Source organism: Bos taurus, chromosome 21 (assembly GCF_002263795.3).
Source record: "Bos taurus isolate L1 Dominette 01449 registration number 42190680 breed Hereford chromosome 21, ARS-UCD2.0, whole genome shotgun sequence".
NCBI classification, from domain to species: Eukaryota; Metazoa; Chordata; class Mammalia; order Artiodactyla; family Bovidae; genus Bos; species Bos taurus.
Genome location: NC_037348.1, coordinates 46,800,562 through 46,816,875, shown reverse-complemented (window position 1 = coordinate 46,816,875; position 16,314 = coordinate 46,800,562). Strand labels below are relative to the sequence as shown.

Sequence of the window (16,314 nt, the reverse complement as noted above, 5' to 3'; positions counted from 1 at the left end):
AATGCTGAGGCTTCAGAAAGTTTACTGCAGCCCAGGAATAGTTTCCATTTTAAAAACAAGTCACACGATAATCCTGCCACAAAGCAACAAGACACTGGGGATGTCAGGCGTTATCTGGGAAGGCAGGCATTATCCATGGCCTCCAGATACTGACCAGCCCAAGACCCAGAGAACCACAATTGTCCCTTGGCACCCACACAACCCTTCGTGGGGGTGCGGTGTCTTCCATAGGCCAGGTTTCTGCAGCAAGCCCCAAAGACAAAGCTTGAAAGAGGCTGTGGCAGCCAACTCTTTGGAGCCCCATCTCTCTTTGTCCTTCCCAGCAGGATGTCATACTTTTCACCGACACAACGCCTCTATGGGAGTCTTGGCCAGCCCTTAGGAAATAAAGAGTGTCTGTGGGGTAACCTGATAGACCCTGTGGTCGGCTGGATTGACTGATGCTTCATAATCGCAGATGGTCACCTCATGTCAGCGAAGCTCAGTCCATTCTCCTCTCGGGCCAATATAAAAGACCTTTGTGGTATCGGCTCCAGAGTTTTTTTGAAATATGAGTTGAGAGAGGATAGACATTTGGAAAACGAGACATTTTGGTAGCATACTTTAATTCCCCTGTAAGGTCTGGGTTCAGACTAAAGGTCTGATCTAGCTCCCTGTCTGTATCATCAAAGGACATCTGTGGAATGTTCTTATACAGTCTCATCTCAGATGCCTTTAAGCTTGACATTGCCTGTAAATGGAATATTAAACAGAAGCTGTTCATCTGCATCATTTTCAACAAACTTGGAGCCGTATGTCCACTCCTCCTGTGGCTTGAGGGCGAGGAGGCCGCTGACCTCGCAGTTATCATTGAGGCCCTGCAGCCGCTCCAGGTCGATGCACAGGTGCAGGCCATAGGCTAGGCCACGCTGCTCTGGTGGCTCCTCCCATTTGGCACCTCCCATTTGGCGGAGCAGCGGCACCCAGCCCCGCCGTGGCTGTGGCAGTGCGACATGGTGACGCCACTGCCCATGTGTCCCCTTGGCCCTGCTGCTGCCACTGCTGCTCCCCACCACTCGCTTTTTGCTCTGACCTAATTTTAATTTTTTTAACCTATTAAGACCATTCCCATAAAAAAGAAATGCAAAAAAGCAAAATGGCTGTCTGGGGAGGCCTTACAAATAGCTGTGAAAAGGAGAGAAATGAAAAGCAAAGGAGAAAAGGAAAGATATAAGCATCTGAATTCAGAGTTCCAAAGAATAGCAAGAAGAGATAAGAAAGCCTTCTTCAGCGATCAATGCAAAGAAATAGAGGAAAACAACAGAATGGGAAAGACTAGGGATCTCATCAAGAAAATCAGAGATGCCAAAGGAACATTTCATGCAAAGATGAGCTCGATAAAGGACAGAAATGGTATGGACCTAACAGAAGCAGAAGATATTAAGACGAGATGGCAAGAATACACAGAAGAACTGTACAAAAAAGATCTTCACGACCCAGATAATCACGATGGTGTGATCACTGGCCTAGAGCCAGACATCCTGGAATGTGAAGTCAAGTAGGCCTTAGAAAGCATCACTATGAACAAAGCTAGTGGAGCTGATGGAATTCCAGTTGAGCTATTCCAAATCCTGAAAGATGATGCTGTGAAAGTGTTGCACTCAATATGCCAGCAAATTTGGAAAAGTCAGCAGTGGCCACAGGACTGGAAAAGGTCAGTTTTCATTCCAATCCCAAAGAAAGGCAATGCCAAAGAATGCTCAAACTACCGCACAATTGCACTTTTCTCACACCCTAGTAAAGGAATGCTCAAAATTCTCCAAGCCAGGCTTCAGCAATATGTGAACCGTGAACTTCCAGATGTTCAAGCTGGTTTTAGAAAAGGCAGAGGAACCAGAGATCAAATTGCCAACATCTGCTGGATCATTGAAAAAGCAAGAGAGTTCCAGAAAAACATCTACTTCTGCTTTATTGACTATGCCAAAGCCTTTGACTGTGTGGATCACAATCAACTGTGGAAAATTCTGAAAGAGATGGGAATACCAGACTACCTGATATGCCTCTTGAGAAATTTGTATGCAGGTCAGGAAGCAACAGTTAGACCTGGACATGGAACAACAGACTGGTTCCAAATAGGAAAAGGAGTTCTTCAAGGCTGTATATTGTCACCCTGTTTATTTAACTTCTATGCAGGGTACCTCATAAGAAACGCTGGACTGGAAGAAGCACAAGCTGGAATCAAGATTGCCGGGAGAAATCTCAATAACCTCAGATATGCTGATGACACCACCCTTATGGCAGAAAGTGAATAGGAACTCAAAAGCCTCTTGATGAAAGTGAAAGTGGAGAGTGAAAAAGTTGGCTTAAAGCTCAACATTTAGAAAACGAAGATCATGGCATCTGGTCCCACCACTTCCTGGGAAATAGATGGGGAAACAGTGTCAGACTTTATTTTTGGGGGACTCCAAAATCACTGCAGATGGTGACTGCAGCCATGAAATTAAAAGACGCTTACTCCTTGGAAGGAAAGTTATGACCAACCTAGATAGCATACTCAAAAGCAGAGACATTACTTTGCCAACAAAGGTTCGTATAGTCAAGGCTATGGTTTTTCCTGTGGTCATGTATGGATGTGAGAGTTGGACTGTGAAGAAGGCTGAGTGCCGAAGAATTGATGCTTTTGAACTGTGGTGTTGGAAAAGACTCTTGAGAGTCCCTTGGACTACAAGGAGATCCAACCAGTCCATTCTGAAGGAGATCAGCCCTGGGATTTCTTTGGAAAGAATGATGCTAAAGCTGAAACTCCAGTACTTTGGCCACCTCATGCGAAGAGTTGACACATTGGAAAAGACTCTGATGCTGGGAGGGATTGGGGGCAAGAGGAGAAGGGGATGACAGAGGATGAGATGGCTGGATGGCATCACTGACTCCATGGACGTGAGTCTCAGTGAACTCCGGGAGTTGGTGATGGACAGGGAGGCCTGGCGTGCTGCGATTCATGGGGTCGCAAAGAGTCAGACACGACTGAGCAACTGATCTGATCTGATATTTTTTTCTGCATTTATTCCTTTGCCTTTCCTACTGTTCTTTTCCCCTTGCAGTTAATCTTTAATGCATATAAATCTTCTTCATCTACCTGTTTAACTTTGCATATCTATTCTTTCCTTTTTTCCATTCCTCTCAACATATGTGTTAGTTTTGTTTTCATTGCTTTATTCCCCACTTGGCATCTTACTTTAGTTTTGTTTTCCAGTTTGTGCTTTAGTTAGTTTTGTTCTTAACTGGTAAATAAAATTTTTTATTTCCTTTGTTCACCAGATCAATCTATTGTGCTTTATTTTTGTTGAACTGTTTTGATTTTGCTTATGGGTGTATATATCAATAACCTCAGATATGCAGATGACACCACCCTTATGGCAGAAAGTGAAGAGGAATTAAAAAGCCTCTTGATGAAAGTGAAAGTGGAGAGTAAAAAAGTTGGCTTAAAGCTCAACATTCAGAAAACAAAGATCATGGCATCCAGTCCCATCACTTCGTGGGAAATAGATGGGGAAACAGTGGAAACAGTGTCAGACTTTATTTTTCTGGGCTCCAAAACCACTGCAGATGGTGACTGCAGCCATGAAATCAATGGACATGAGTCTGGGTGAACTCTGGGAGTTGGTGATGGACAGGGAGGCCTGGTGTGCTGTGATTCATGGGGTCGCAAAGAGTCAGACATGACTGAGTGACTGATCTGATCTGATCTGATCTGATGGGTGTATATGTGTATACTCCATTATTTTAATTATTATTTGCTTGATTTTGTAACTGTCATTTGTCTGAGGTTCATCTTTGGTTTATTGTTTTGGGGTATTTGTTTTAATCTCACTTAATACCATAACAAACCACTTGTGGAATCTTCCTTCCTGACCAGAGGTCAAGCCCTGAGCCTTTGGAGTAGGAGCACTGACTCCAAGACCCTAGACTCCCAGAGAACTAACCCTAGAGAGTATCAAATAGTGAGAACTCACACAAAGGAAACCACCTGAATACAAGACCCAGCATCACCCAACCACCAGTAGCACCCTGTGCAGGACGCCTCATCTAAACAACAGCAAAACAAAAATACAAACCCAATCACCAGCAGACAGGATTACCACCTCACTCAGCCTTGCCCATCAGAGGAAAAACAAATAAACCAACAACAACAACAACAACAAATTCAGCACAAATCTCACCCTATACGAAGCTTAAACAAACCACTGGACCAACCTTAGGAGAGCAGAAATCAAAAAGAAGAAAGAATTCAACCATGAAGGCTGGGAAAAGGAGACCTCAAACACAATAAATTAAAAAAAAATAATAAAAGACAGAGAAATACTACATAAATGAAGGAGCAAACCAGAAACACAGAAGTCCAAATAAATGAAGAGGAAATAGGCAAGCTACCTGAAAAATAATTCAGAATAATGATAGTAAAAATGATCAAAAACCTTGAAAGAAAAATGGAGAAAATGCAAGAATCAATTAACAAAGACCTAGAAGAATTAAAGAATAAACATGCAGAGGCAAACAACACAATTACTGAAATTAAAAATACTCTAGAAGGAATCAATACCAGAATATCTGAAGCAGAAGAACGAATCAATGAGCTGGAAGATAAAATGGTGGAAATAACTTCTGAAGAGCAGAATAAAGATGAAAAGAACTGAAGATAGTCTCAGAGACCTCTAGGACAATATCAAATGCACCAGCGTTTGAATTATAGGGGTCCCAGAAGAAGAAGAGAAAAAGAAAGGGTATGAGAAAAAATTTTGAAGAGATTATAGTTGAAAATTTCCCCAACATGGAAAAGGAAATGGTCAATCAAGTCCAAGAAGTACAAAGAATCCCATACAGGATAAAACCCAAGGAGAAACATGCCAAGACACATACTAATCAAACTAACAGACTAAACACAAAGAGAGAATATTAAAAGCAGCAAGGGAGAAGCAACAAGTAACATACAATGGAAACCCCATATGCTTAACAGCTGATCTTTCATCAGAAACTCTGCAGGCCAGAAGGGAATGGCAGGATATATTTTAAGTACGAAAGGGAAAAATCTACAACCAAGATTGCTGTACCCAGCAAGGATCACATTCAAAATTGATGGAGAAATAAAAAGCTTCTCAGACAAGCAGAAGTTAAGAGAATTCAGTATCACCAAACCAGCTTCACGACAAATGTTAAAGGGACTTACATAGTCAAGAAATACAAGAAAAGAAAAAAGATCTACAAAATCAACCCCAAATAAGAAAATGGCAATAGGAACATATATATCAATAATTACTTTACATGTAAATGGGCTAAATGTGCCAAGGAAAAGACACAGACTAGCTGAATGGATACAAAAGCAAGACCCATATATATGCAGTCTACAAGAAACCCACTTCAGACCTAAAGACGCATATAGACTGAAAGTGAGAGGATGGACAAATATATTCCATGCAAATGGGAAGCAAAAGAAAGCTGGAGTAGCAACCCTCATATCAGACAAAATAGATCTTAAAGAAGACTACAAGAGATAAGGAAGAACACTATATAATGATCTAGGGATCAATCCAAGAGAAAGATATAACAATTGTAAATATCTATGCACCCAACATAGGAGCACCTCAATACATAAGACAAACACTGCAGCTGCTACAGCTAAGTCACTTCAGTCATGTCGAACCCTGTGTGACCCCATAGACGGCAGCCCACCAGGCTCCCCAGTCCCTGGGATTCTCCAGGCAAGAACACTGGAGTGGGTTGCCATTTCCTTCTCCAATGCATGAAAGTGAAAAGTGAAAGGGAAGTCGTTCAGTCGTGTCTGACTCTTCGCGACCCCATGGACTGCAGCCTACCAGGCTCCTCCATCCATGGGATTTTCCAGGCAAGAGTATTAGAGTGGGGTGCCATTGCCTTCTCTGAAGACAAACACTAACAGACATAAAAGGAGAAATTGACAGTAACACAATAATAGTAGACTTGAACACCCCACTCACACCAATAGACAGATCATCAAATCAGAAAACTAATAAGGAAACACAAGTCTTAAATGATACATTAGATGAGATGGATCACATTTATATCTTCAGGACATTCCATCCAAATGCAAAAGAGTGCACCTTCTTCTCAAGTGCACATGGAACATTCTCCAGGATAGACCATATCTTGGGTCACAAGTCAAACCTCAGTAAATTTAAGAAAATTGAAATCGTTATCAAGCATCTTCTCCAACCACAACACTATAAGACTAGATATCAATTACAAGAAAAAAAAAAAAAAACTGTAAGAAACACAAACACATGGAGATTAAACAACATGTGTCTAAATAACCAACAAGTTACTGAAGAAATCAAAAGGGAAATCAAAAAATTTCTAGAAACAAATGACAATGAAAGCACGGCAACTCAATACCTATGGGATGCAGCAAAAGCAGTTCTAAGAAGGAAGTTTATAGCAATACAATCCTACCTCAAGAAACAAGAAAAACATCGAATAGACAACCTAACTTTCCACCTAAAACAACTGGAAAAAGGAGAACAAAAACCCCACAAAGTTAGTAGAAGGAAAGAAATCATAAAAATCCAAGCAGAAATAAATGAAAAAGAAATGGAAGAAACAGTAGTAAAGATTAATAAAACTAAAAGCTGGTTCTTTGAGAAGATAAGCAAAATTGACAAACCTTTAGCCAGACTCATCAAGAAAAAAAGAGAAGAATCAAATCAACAAAATTAGAAATGAAAAAGGAAAGGTTACAACAGACAACGCAGAAATGCAAAGGATTATAAGAGACTATTATGAACAACTATATGGCAATAAAATGGATAACCTGGAAGAAATGGACAGATTCTTAGAAAAGTTCAATCTTCCAAGACTGAACCAGGAAGAAATAGAAATTATGAACAACCCAATTACAAGCACTGAAATTGAAGTTGTGATAAAAAATCTCCCCAAAAACAAAAGCCCAAACCAGATGGCTTCACAGGAGAATCCTATTAAACATTTAAAGAAGAGCTAATACCTATCCTTCTGAAACTCTTTCAAAAAATTGCAGAGGAAGGAACACTTCCAAACTCTTTCTACGAGGCCACCATCACCCTGATATCAAAGCCAGACAATGACAACACAAAAAAAGAAAACTACAGGCCGATATCACTGATGAACAGAGATGCAAAAATCCTCAACAAAATGTTAGCAAACAGAATTCAGCAACACATCAAAAAGCTCATACACCATGATCAAGTTGGGTTTATTCCAGGGATGCAAGGATTCTTCAATATACAGAAATCAATCAATGTGATATACCATATTAACAAATTGAAAGATAACATATGATCATCTCAATAGATGCAGAAAAAGCCTTCAGCAAATTTCAGGACCCATTTATGATTAAAACTCTTCAAAAAATGGGCATAGAAAGAACCTACCTCAACATAGTAAAGGCCATATATGATAAGCCTACAGCAAACATTATTCTCAGTGGTGAAAAACTGAAAGCATTCCTCCTAAGATCAGGAACAAGACAAAGGTGTCCAGTTTCACCACTATTATTCAACATAGTTCTGGAAGTCCTAGCTACAGCAATCAGAGAAGAAAAAGAAATAAAAGGAATCCAGGTCAGAAAAGAAGAAATAAAGCTCTCACTGTTTGCAGATGACAATACTGTACATAGAAAACCCTAAAGATAGTATCAGAAAATTACTAGAGCTATTCAGTGAATTTATCAAAGTTGCAGGATACAAAATCAATACACAGAAATCATTTGCATTTCTGTATACTAACAATGAAAATTCAGAATGAGAAGAAATCAATCCCATTCACCAAAAAGAATTGCAACAAAAAGAATTAAATGCAACAAATGAATTTAACAAATTTAATGCAACAAAAAGAATGAAATATCTAGGAATAAACTTACCTAAGGAGACAAAAGAACTGTAGACAGAGAATTATAAGACACTGATGAAAGAAATCAAAAGATGACATAAACAGATGGAGAGATATTCCATGTTCCTGGGTAGGAAGAATCAATATTGTGAAAATGACTATACTACCAAATGCAATCTAAAACTCAATGCCGCCCCTATCAAATAACCAATGGCATTTTTCACAGAACTAGAACAAAAAATTTCACAATTCATATGGAAACACAAAAGACCCCAAATAGCCAAAGCAGTCTTGAGAAAGAAGAATGGAGCTGGAGGAATCAACATTTCTGACTTCAGATTATACTACCAACCTACAGTCATCAAGATAATATGGTACTGAAACAAAAATAGAAACATAGACCAATGGAACAAGATAGAAAGCCCAGAAAGAAACCCATGCACCTATGGTATCTTATTTTTGACAAAGGAGGCAAGAATATACAATGGGACAAAGACAGCCTCTTCAATAAATGGTACTGGGAAAACTGGACAGCTACATGTCCAGAATGAAATTAGAATACGTCCTAATACTGTACACAAAGATAAACTCAAAATGGATTAAAGACTGAAATGTAAGACCAGAAACTATGAAACTCTTAGAGGAAAACATAGGCAGAACACTTGATGACATAAATCAAAGCAAGAACATCTATGACCCACCTCCTAGAGTAATGGAAATAAAAACAGAAGTAAACAAGTGGGACTGATTAAACTTAAAAGATTTTGCACAGCAAAGGAAACTCTAAGCAAGGTGAAAAGACAGCCCTCAGAATGGGAGAAAATAATAGCAAATGAAACAACTGACAAAGGATTAATTTCCAAAATATACAAACAGCTCATGCAACTCAATACGAGAAAAACAACCAACCCCATCAAAAAATGGGAAGAAGACCTAAACAGACACTTCTCCAAAGAAGACATACAGATGGCTAACAAACACATGAAAGATGGTCAACATCACTCATTATTAGAGACATGCACATCGAAACTACAATGAGATATCACCTCACACCAGTCAGAATGGCCATCATCAAAAAGTCTACAGACAATAAATGCTGGAGAGGGTGTGTAGGAAAAGGGAACACTCTTGCACTGTTGGTGGGAATGTAAATTGATACAGCCACTATGGAAGATGGTATGGAGATTCCTTAAAAAACTAGGAATAAAAACACCATATGACCCAGCAATCCTACTCCTAGGCATATACTCTGAGAAAACCAAAATGGAAAAAGACACACATATCCCATTGTTCATTGCAGCACTATTTACAATAGCTAGAACATGGAAGCAACCTAGATGTCCATCGACAGATGAATGGATTAAGAAGTTGTTTTACATATATATGATGGAATATACTCAGCCATAAAATGGAACACATTTGAGTCAGTCCTAATGAGGTGAAGGAACCTAGAACCTATCATACAGAGTGAAGTAAGTCAGAAAGAGAAAGATAAATATCGTATTCTAATGCATATATATGGAGAAGGCAATGGCAACCCACTCCAGTACTCTTGCCTGGAAAATCCCATGGATGGAGGAGCCTGGTGGGCTGCAATCCATGGGGTTGCGAAGAGTCGGACACGACTGAGCGACTTCACTTTCACTTTTCACTTTCATGCATTGGAGAAGGAAATGGCAACCCACTCCAGTGTTCTTGCCTGGAGAATCCCAGGGATGGGGGAGCCTGGTGGGCTGCCGTCTACGGGGTAGCACAGAGTCGGACACGACTGGAGTGACTTAGCAGCAGCAACGCATATATATGGAATCTAGAAAAATGGTACTGAAGAATTTATTTACAGGGCAGCAGTAGAGAAACAGACATAGAGAGTAGACTTATGGACATGGGGAGAGGGGAGGAGAGGGTGAGATGTATGGAAACAGTAACATGGAAACTTACATTACCATATGTAAAATGGATAACCAATGGGAATTTGCTGTATGTCTCAGGAAACTCCAATAGGGACTCTGTATCAACCTAGAGGGGTGGGGTGCTGAGGGAAATGGGAGGGAGGTTCAAAAGGGAGGGAATATGTGTATACCTATGGCTGATTCATGTTGAAGTTTGACAGAAAACAACAAAATTCTGTAAAGCAATTATCTGTCAATTAAAAAATAATTTAAAATAATAGTTTGCATCTGCTCATCCCAATTCCCAATCTGTCTCTCTCTGTTGGCAACCGTGGGTATGTTCCCTGTGCCTGTGAGTCTGTTTCTGGTTTGTAGATAAGTTCATTTGTACCACGTTTTAATCCCACGTATGTGATATCACGTTGTGTTTGTCTTTCTCTGACTGACTTCACTTACTATGATAATCTCTAGGTCCATGTTGCTGCAAACGGCATCTGTTGATGGGCATTAACATTGTTTTCATGTTTTGACTATTGTAAATAGTCCTGCTATGAACATAGGACCGCATGTATCTTTTCAAATTATAGTTTTGTTTATATACATTATATATATATATATAAGTCCAGGAGCCAGACTGCTAGATCATATGTCAATTCAAGTTTTAGTTTTTTGAGGAACCTCCATACTGTTTTCCATAGTGGCTGCAGGAGTCCATTCTTGATGCACAGCAAAACATCTTTAGAATCGCCTCTCAGTTTCAGTCACTCTCAAATTCCTCCTCACTACTGGCAGCTGCTCCTCCTCATTCCCTCTCAACTCCCAATTTAGGACTTTGTTGTTTTTGCTTTTTAAAAACTTAAATATTTTCTTTTTTAAAAAAATTTATTTACTTTTGGCTGCACTGGGTCTTCACTGCTGCTTCCAAACTTTCTCTAGTTGTGGCCCTTGGGAGCTACTCTGTAGTTGTGGTGTGCAGGCTTCTCATTGCGGTGGCTTCTCTTGTTGCAGGGCACGGGCTCTAGAGCACGTGGGCTCAGCAGTTGCAGCTCCCATGCTCCAGACTGCAGAACTAGTAGCTGTGGCACAGGGGCTCAGCTGCCTCACAGCATGTGAGATCTTCCAGGACCAGGGATTGGACCCATGTCCCCTGCATTGGCAGTGGGTTCACCACTGGACCACCAAGGGAGGTCCTTAGGACTTTTTAAAACCAGCTTTTTACCATGCCCCATCCCCTTCATTCTTGTTTCTTTCTGATGGACATCTTCTTGTCCACGAGTCACATGCTGGCAGGCGGGTAGGGCCACACTGCCTGTGGATTGTTGTGTTTGGCTTCTGCAACAATCCAAATTTGGTTTAATTTGAGAAATGGTTAGATCTGACCACAAGGGGGCTCCCTTCTGGCCCGGCAGAGTGGAGTCCTGCATCTCACCTGCTTTTGCTTCACAGGCCCAACTCTCTGCTGCTTCTCCGCCGCTGGCCTCACCACTGCACCCCTGCCCTGCTCTGCCAGCATTTTGCTCTGTGCCCCTTGCTCCAGCTTCACACCCAGCTCCCCACGCTGACTCTGAGATGGAGGAGAAAGGAGTGTGCCCAGTGGACAAGCCAGGATTTTCTTTAGGGGGCAGAATGCAGGAAGGGAAAGAGGCAGAGAATATACACAGGATAAAAAAGCTTGTCCCTGTTAACATGTAAAATTGCAAACTCTCATAAATGCTGTGAAGGAAAAGAGCATAGATTCTTGCTCAGTTCCTGCCAACACCAAGACGATGCGGCACGGCCTCTGTGGAAGGAGTCCCATGGGCCTGGGCTGAAGGACACATGGGGTCTGCTGCACCCGTGTCAGCACTGCTCTGGTGACATGGGGAACCTGGCGAGGGCTGCTGTGAGCCTTCGCTCTGCGGAGTGTCGTGGCTCTGCTCTGTTTTAAGAAGGAAACCAGGAATGAGCTGATGGGTTTGTTCTGGCAGCAAGATGCGGAGCTCGCTTAGGAAAGGAAGACCAAGGTTTATTATGATTGGGTGAAGCCCTTAATTGCCACTTTGGATGAAGCTTAGTTTTAAAAATTCATATTCTGTAGCCAAAGGGCCTCTCCTCTTACAGAAGTACTATGGCTAATTAATGGCTGGGCATCTTGTAAGAGGAGGCTATTTATTTTTAGTAAAAGCTTCTTGGAATTTTCCTGACTTCTGCCTCCTTCCAGTGCCCTTGGCTGCCAGAGGATGTTAACAGGCCTGAGTAGGGCTGAACTTTGCTCACGGCCAGTGAGCCTCTTCCTGGGATTCTTCTTTTTGGGGGAGGGAATGAGCATGGCTCTGGCTCCTCTCCGCCTGCCCCCAGCTGGTGGCCCAGCTGCTGAGGCAAGAGCCAGAACCCAGTGGTAGGCCCTCCGGTTCCCCTCCAGAGATGGTGAGCTTTCCCTTCCCTGGCTTAGAGGCCAAGAAGGGTGTGGAGAAGTCCATCAGCCCAGTGACAAGGGGCTGAGAAGTCAGGCAAGGCTCTGAGGTATACAGATATCCCTGGCTGTCTCGCCGTTGTCCATCCGGGTTCACTCCTTACCCCCCTCTTCCAGCTCAGGACCTGACAAGGCTCACCTGTGTGGACCGACCACAGCTCCCCCGCCCCCTGGCTTTCTGCCTTCCCTGGGGTTTGGCCAGTGTGGAACACCAGCAGGAGATGGAGGTGGGTGTATCATTCCCTGGCCCTGTGCCGTGCGGCTACAGCTCTCATCAGGAGAGCCTCTTCACACAGCTTGCTCCGTTCAGATTCCGGAAGCCAGGTTCAGCTCTTCCCATCAGAGCAGGGGCAGTAATGGAGCCCCACCACGGCTAGCCCATTGCTGCCCACACCTTGGCAAAGAGTTTGCTTACTCAACCCTCCATTAACCTTGTTTGAGTGTGCCCTCTGTTTCCTGCAAGAACATGGACTGATAACCAGATCTTCCAGAATTGCCTTTCCTGGGGAGCAGTGAGAGAGTCAGCCAGGACTGGGGCCTAAACTGCCGTGTGCAGACAAGGCCTTGTGCAGGCCTGTGATTTTGCTCTCCTTCCCCTTCAGCCTTTCTCTCGTGATGCAGAAGGAGCCCCTGGAGGACTTGGGCCTCACGAGAAAAAGGCTGAAGGGAAAGGAGGGCAAAATCACAGGCCCTCACAAGGCCTTGTCTTCTTCCATCTTCTTGGATGGCTCTCTGTCACTTGTCTAGCTTCTGGCAAATTAGGAGACAACAGCAAAAACATATGGATTCTCAAAAGAACTGGCGTGTGTGTTTAAACCATGTTCAAATGTAGGTTCATTCCAGGCCTGAAGGGTTTGGGCTCACTGGAAGGTTTTGGATTTCAAGGCAGAAGGCTCTGGAGGGTAACATGAGTAGATGGAATAAGGAGAAGGTTAGCAAGGAGAAGCAAGGGGAAGGTTTTTACTTTGGCATTGTACACCCTTGCTTGCTTGAAGGAGTAGATTTTGGTGTCCTTTCCCTCTGCTAAGTAGCCATTGTCACGTGAGGCTGTCACACATGGGCCTTACGTTAGTTTCTTCCGATATGTAAAACACTCTTTCCTGTTTTCTCTCATGTGCTGTGTTGTGCTTAGGTGCTTAGTCGTGTCCAACTCTTTGCGACCCCATGGACTGTAGCCCGCCAGGCTCCTCTATCCGTGGGAATCTCCAGTAGAATACTGGAGTAGGCTGCCATGCCCTCCCTCCTTCATGCCCTCCCTCCCTCCAGGGAATCTTCCCAACCCAGGTATTGAACCTAGGTCTCCTGCATTGTAGGCAGATTCTTTACCATCTGAGCCACCATAATTCTTGGAAAGAAGCACAGGGACACATATATACATGACATTTTAAGGGCCTTTGAACCTTTCTGTGTGTAGTAAATCCTTGCCTTCTTAGTTCAATAAAGACAACTTTAAAGTAAGATGTTATAGGAATGAAATTTTAGTCCAATGCAATACTTCAAAGAATCATGTACAAAGGCCCTGAGGTGAGGCTAGAGGGTCAGGGGTAAAATAAATAGAAACAGATGCATTTAAAATTACTGGTTTCACAAACTCCTCCAGAAAATAGAAGAGGAATATTTTCCAACCCTTTTTATTAAGTCAGTATTACCCTGATCCCTGAACTAGACAAGAGCATTACAAGAAAACTACTGAACCAAAACCCTCATAAACATATATGTAAAATCCTTAACAAAATACTGGTAAATCAAATTCAGTAATATATAAAAATAATAAATCAGGACTGTCAATGAAGGGAGATTTATCAAAGAAGTACAAGATTACTTCAACATCTGAAAATCAGTCAATGTAATTCACCATATCAGTAAGCTCAAAAAGAAAAATCATATTATTATCTGAAACAATGCGGGGTGGGGGGGGAAGCATTTTATGAAGTCCAAAATCTATTCATAATGGAAACTTTATATAGGCTTGCAATGGAAGGAGATGTATATACAGGTGGCACAGTGGTAAAGAATCCACCTGCCAATGCAGGAGATGGAGGTTCAATCCCTGGGTCAAGAAGATTCCCCTGGAGAAGGAAATGGCAACTCACTCCAGTGTTCTTGCTGGGATAATCCCATGGACAGCAGGAGCCTGGAGGGTCACAGTCCATGGGGTCACAAAGGGTCGGACACGACTGAGCGACTGAGCACACCCAAACCTGAAATAGGGAATCAACAAAAGGCTGTAGTTAACGCAGTACTTAGTGGTGAAATTCTGAATGTTTTACCTTAAAGGCTGGGAACAAAGTGGAGGTGTCTGCTCTCATCACTCATGGTCAACGTTGTCCTGGTGGTTCTAGCCAGTAGTAAGGGAAGAAAAATAAATAAGAGACTCATATATCTTGGAAAGGAAAAAGGAAAACTATCTTGATTAGCAAATAACATAATTATCTACATAGAAAATCCCAAGAAATCATAACAATTACTTAACTGCTATGTGAATGTAGTGAGTTGAGACAACACATAGTCAATATAAAAGGTGAATTATATTTCTCCTTATTATCAATGAGCAATTGGAAATTGAAGCAAAAAATACAGCTTCTGATAGCATGAAAATGAAATGCTCAAAGAGAAATTCAACAAAATATTTATAATACCTGTACATTGCCGAGAAAAATCAGAGATCTGCAGAGATAGATCTATACACTGTGCTTTTGGATTGAAATTCTCAATATTGTTTAAGATATCAGTTCTTCCTCAAATTGATCAACACGTTGAACAAGTCCCAGTGAAAATTCCAGGAAGCTGCTCCTTTTTAGAAATTGAAAAGCGGATTCTTAAATTTATATGGAAATGCAAAAGACCTAGAATAGCCAAAATAATTTTGAAAAAGAGGAACAAAGATGTGGTGTTCATAATATCAGATTTTAAGACTTAATATAAAATTATGGTAATAAAGGCAGTATGGTATTGGTATAAAAAGGGACATGTATATCAATAGAAAGTTAGAAATATTTGATTGGCCAAAAGTTCGTTCAGGATTTTCTGTAAGATATTGTGGGAAAGCCAGAATGAATTTTTTGGCCAACCAGTAGAGCCACACACGTACGCACACTGAGTCACTCAGTCCGACTCTCTGCAACTCCATGGACTGTAGCCCGCCAGGCTCCTCTGTTCATGAGATTCTCCAGGCAAGAATACCAGAGTGAGTTGCCATGCCCTCCTCCAGGGGATCTTCCCGACCCAGGGATCGAACTGCGTCTCTTACCTATCCTGCATTGGCAGACGGGTTCTTTACCACTGGCCCTACCTGGGAAGCCCATAGTATAGTCAACTGAATTTTGACAAAGATACTAAGCTAATCGGGTGAAAAAAAGGACCTTTTAGAAAATTGTGCTGGACAGTTGAAAAAATTGGACATCCACATGTAAAAACCACAAATTTCAACCCTTACGTTGCAGCATGTATAAAAGTCAACTTGAAAAGCATCATCCCACAAAGTGGACAGACTGACACAGAGAAGAGAGTAGGGGCCTTAGGGTCCTAAGTCAGACAGATCCCAGTCCTGGATCTGTCACTTACTAATCTTAGCTTTGAGCAAATACTTTAAACCTCCTGAGTCTTGGTTTCCTTTTCTGTAAAATAGGGACATGATACCTGCCTTGCAAGGGTGTCTGTAAATATTAAATGGGACCTATATTAACATGTCAAGAATCCAGCATGTAGAATTTCTCAACCAACAGTTGTTGTTATCATCATCATTATCAATTATTGTTGTTGGTGTTCAGTCACTCAGGTGTGTCTGACTTTTTGTGACCCCATGGACTGCAGCACACCAGGCCTCCCTGTCCTTCACCATCTCCCAGAACTTGCTCAGACTCGTATCCATCGAGTTGGTGATGCCATCGAACCATCTTGTCCTCTGTCGTCCCCTTCCCCTCCTGCCTTCAATCATTCCCAGCATCAGGGTCTTTTCTAATGAGTCAGTTCTTCGCGTCAGGTGGCCAAAGTATTGAAGCTTCAGCTTTAGCATCAATTCTTCCAGTGAATATTCTGGGTTGATTTCCCTTAGGTTTGACTGGTTTGATCTTCTTGCAGTGCAAGGGACTCTCGAGA

At 42.0% G+C, this 16,314-nt stretch overlaps 1 pseudogene; it reads right to left on the bottom strand.

Moving 5' to 3' along the window:
- Window positions 1-238: 238 nt before the first annotated feature.
- LOC104975406 (PITH domain-containing protein 1-like) lies at window positions 239-994 on the bottom strand (annotated as a pseudogene).
- Between the last annotated feature and the right edge of the window lie 15,320 nt (window positions 995-16,314).